General features: G+C 46.7%; 1 pseudogene; it reads left to right on the top strand.

The window, feature by feature from the left end:
• Positions 1–389: 389 nt before the first annotated feature.
• LOC136530665 (transcription factor bHLH96-like) lies at positions 390–2,015 on the top strand (annotated as a pseudogene).
• Positions 2,016–4,529: the final 2,514 nt, after the last annotated feature.

Here is a 4,529-nt window from a genome sequence, read left to right as displayed (position 1 = left end):
GAGTTAAAATGTATAAAATTATCCACAATGAGAACATATAAAATTATTGCCAAGTTTAGTTTTAATATAATTAAAAATTGTGCTATTGGTATGTGGTTTGTTAAGGAAACTTTTTTTCATGATCAGAGCAAGCAACTGCATGAAGTAATGACCATTCATCGCTGCTACCACGCTACAGTAACAAATTAGCGAAAGAACCTAGAAGAAGCCAGGCAAAGGAAACGAAAACGAACGAATCCTCTCTTGCAGCTAGTTGCCACTTAAATCATTGGGTGTCACTCCCCCCAGGCACAAAAACCAGGCATCCCCATCTTCCTCACCACCCTCCGTGGCCTTATAAAAACCACCAGGCCTCCTCCCTCCCTCGCTCCTCATAGGCCACACTCATTCTCTGCTAGCCTCGTACGTACGTGTGGTAGCCCTAGGCCCTAGCCCGCGTCATCTTCTCCGCGTCTGTTTCTCTTTGTTGGTGTTCGCCTATAGTACGTTTGTTCCCGTGTGTCCTTGTGCTGCTTTATTCGTTGGAAATAATGGCATTGCTGGATGCCGTGGTGCATCCGTCCCAGCCCCAAGGCCATTTCGGCTACGGGCACAGGGACTGCTCCTACGGGCCACCTTTTTTGTCAGATGCGACCGGCGGTTATGGAGATAGCCATGTACCGTACGCCGGCGACTGGGACTCCTTCCTGCTCGCTTCCCTCGTGCACAATGCCGAGGAGTGGGGGCAGGTGGTGGGCTCCAGTAAGGCCTCGCCGGAGCGCGAAGTGGCGCTGTCGTCGGCCATTGAGCCGCCGCCATCATCGCCGGTCACGAGGACGACCAAGAGAAAGAGGAGACGGGCCAAGGTCGTCAAGAACGAGGAGGAGATGGAGAGCCAGCGGATGACTCACATTGCCGTTGAGCGGAACCGCCGCCGGCAGATGAACGAGTACCTCGCCGTGCTCCGCTCCCTGATGCCACCGTCCTATGCGCAAAGGGTATATATTCATTTTATTTGTTTCATAATAAAATATTGTTCTACATTCTCTTTTTTCATTAATTAATTTAGGGTTATCACATTTCGATCTGGACTTTTTTTTTTCTAAAATTGTTTTAGGGCGATCAAGCGTCGATTGTTGGGGGAGCAATCAACTACGTGAGGGAGCTTGAGCAGCTGCTCCAATCCCTTGAGGTGCAAAGGAGACTAAAGGAGCACACCGGCAACAGCAAACCGTCCAATCCCTTTGCTGCTTTCTTCAGGCTTTCCACAGTACTCCTCCGCTTTCTCTGCTTCCCGCAGCGGCGCCGGCGACCGCACCATCAAGGAGGACTCGTCGACGTCCGCCGGGAGCTCCCTGTCACTGTCGTCAGTAACCGCCGACATTGAAGCAAGCATGGTGGATGGACACGCCAGCGTCAAGGTTCAGGCCGCGCGACGGCCAAGGCAGCTGCTGAGGCTGGCGGCCGGCCTCCAGCAGCTCGGCCTCACGACCTTGCATCTCAACGTCAGCACGGCTGGTACCATGGTCATGTACGCCTTCAGCCTCAAGGTCAGTGACGAACGGTTAATTAATACTGTATTATACACAGACACAGTACCTAATCATTCTACTAGTTGTCAACGTGCCATACTAGATATATTATTACTCCGTTTTGTGTACTAATGATCAATCGGTGTGGTGCCTCTGATTATTTGAGATTTGACTAACCTCACGCTTGGATTTAATTCCAGGTTGAGGATGAATGCAAGCTCGGCTCTGTGGAGGAGATTGCAGCTGCAGTGCATGAGATTCTGGGGAGGATTCAGGAGGAGGCTGGCTTTAGCTAGTTGCATTGATATCAATACTATCTTTGCTTGTTTAAGTGTTCACTTGTGTCTTGGATTCTTGCACATAAAGCAAGAGTTGTGTTGAAAGACCAAGAAAATATAAATATTTGGGTAGCAAATTCCTTCCTTCCTTCAGTTTTCCTTTTTTTCACTTGACAGGATCGGAGCATTTATATAAGAAATGCCCTACTGTTTTACGGAGTACGTAGTATGCATTTACATATTATACTTCACTTGTGATTGTTATCCGATATATTCTTCAACAGCGTATATACGAGTAGCCAATCACTGCAGGCGTACGGTGGCCTACCGGTAGTAATACAACCTTTCAATAAAGCAAAGATTTTTTAACCAACGAACAAGAATGGATATGATTTCATTCCTCTTAGAAACAATGGACATGAATATATAGATGATGGGTATCCTTTTCGCCCGCCCCAAAAGGTCTTGTTCCGTCTGGTCTCTAGCGGGGATCGCAGCATGATCGTTCCATTCATGCACATGATAGCCACAAGTCTACTTTTTCTCCATTTATTTTCTGACAAAGGCCTGATGAATAGTGTTTGGTGTCTACAACATGGAGAATTGGAGATGGTGGTGTCTTGCAGTTGCAGAGTGTCTCTGATCTAGGAGTAGTGGCGACAAAGAACTCAGAACATGTGAGGAATCGTGTGGTACACCTAGGCATGCTCGAGCACGCCGCAGCTGCAGGCTGCACCTGCCTGCGGGCAGATGTGCATGTTGTATGTCTCTGACGTAGAAGCAAATCTCCAGGAACAAGCACAGCAGAATAGCCCACATGTCGCCGAAAATACATGGTTGTTTTACTTGTGCGCTATGCTCACTAGTTTTTTCTTGTGTCGCAATGTGAGGCGGACCCAACTTCTCCCTCCCCCCGCGTGTCGTCATGCCGACCCTCTGTCTAAATCCTCCACTGTAGTATGGGCGGCCTTGTCCGGTGCTTAGCGATTCCACCACTGTCTCCTCCATGGATCTACGCCACCAATCTGCAGTCTCACCAATGAATCGATGGTGCGGTAGATGCCCACACAGCAGGCGGGATGGGAGGAGAGGGGCGCCGACGTTGCAGATGGAGGTGGGCATTGGACCACAGCGCGCGGGGAGGACCCATAACGAGGGTCACCGAGCCACTAGGCCACCTCCATGGCTCACCACTGAGGGGGAGCTCCGCATCAGCCATCATCACCGGTGGGGGTAGGGACTCCTCGGTGTGTGGAGGGCAGGAGTAGCCAACGCTATAGAGCGAGCTTCTTGGCGTCATGGCGGTCCTCATATGGCAGGCAATGGTAGCATTGATGTCCTCTATACAGCACCAGTAATAATTGTAAAAGTAGGGGCATGCATATATTTTTTTCTCTTTCTTGGTACTCCCTCTCAATCCTAAAATGACTCTTTTAATAGGACGGAGAGAGTACCTTTTTCTTAGGGCCTCTTTGTCACGGCTTATGTCGACTTCGGCTTTATATATTTTGCGTCAATCGAGGCACTGTAGCGTGAAGCTGTTTTGTAAGCCGGGGTTAAAATGAACTAGAAGCCGGGAAAAACCAGTTTTTCTGGCTTCACCGGTGAAGCCGTTTTGGATGAGCCTGTGCCAAAGAGAGCTTTAGAGTGCCAACGAATGCTCACGACAGAGGAGTAGTAGACCACCAAGAGCATATTCAATAGTGGTATAGACGACAGGAGAATAACAATCCAGGGTCTCTAGAGGAGATTAGGATAAAAAGAGTAGAATAGAAATGCCAGATAAGATAATAGATCGTTTTTATCCATTTGGTGTGCCTCAATCAGCTTTGGCCTTTCAGATTTATAGCTTCTGAGATCTTTCTTTGTGCTAGAGTTCGAGTACATTAGTATTTAAACTTGAACCGACTGAAGACCCAATTTGCTTCGTAAAAACTAGACCCTCAGGTTTTCATGAGCACGTACATTTTCAATAACCATAACTCTCTTATCCAAAGTCCAAATTGGGCTACCCACACAAGCATTTTGATCAGCCTTGATGAGAGCTATGCAATGGTTAAGTCCATATGGTAACTGCAGCTCATCTTCAGAATAAGACGTCCTTGTTTTGGAAACCAAATGTCCTAGTTTTCCTAGACCACCTAGTATCTGCCAATTTTCGTCGTCAATATATACCCCTAACCGGCCTTTTGGCAAAGTTTACATGCAAAACACCCTATTGGACAAAAAATGTCTAATGGCGAGGATATTAACAACACATCGGACATTTTTTAGTTTCTAAGGGCAACAATACTTTTATCTACCATCCCATTTGATCTACGTCGAGATGTTGTTGAAATAGGTTGCTTCAATTACATTACATTTTTCATGAGTTGTATTGACTTTGTTGGTATCAGCTCGACTTGTTGCCCCATAGAATAATTCTTGTGTATTCTTTATAGACCTCCTCTTCTCTGTGAGATAAGCTTTATTTTTAGACCGTGCTCCTTCATATAAACACACAAAGAGTAAAATTCACCAACGGTTTTAAAGTTGTCTAAGTGTCATCTAGGTCCCTAAAGTTCCAAAATGCATTTTTAGCTCCTTAAAGTTGTAAAGGGTCTCATCCGGATCCAAATGAGTAATTGCCCCACCCGCTATCCTACGTGACATAGGGTCTGAACAGATGTGTCTCACATGTCAGAGACAAATTTGCACCTTAAAAAATTATATTTTTTTCATATGACCTCGAACGAAGATA

The sequence above is a fragment of the Miscanthus floridulus genome, unplaced genomic scaffold (genome assembly GCF_019320115.1).
Source record: "Miscanthus floridulus cultivar M001 unplaced genomic scaffold, ASM1932011v1 fs_172_1_2, whole genome shotgun sequence".
NCBI lineage: Eukaryota > Viridiplantae > Streptophyta > Magnoliopsida > Poales > Poaceae > Miscanthus > Miscanthus floridulus.
This window is presented reverse-complemented; position numbering and strand designations above follow the sequence as displayed.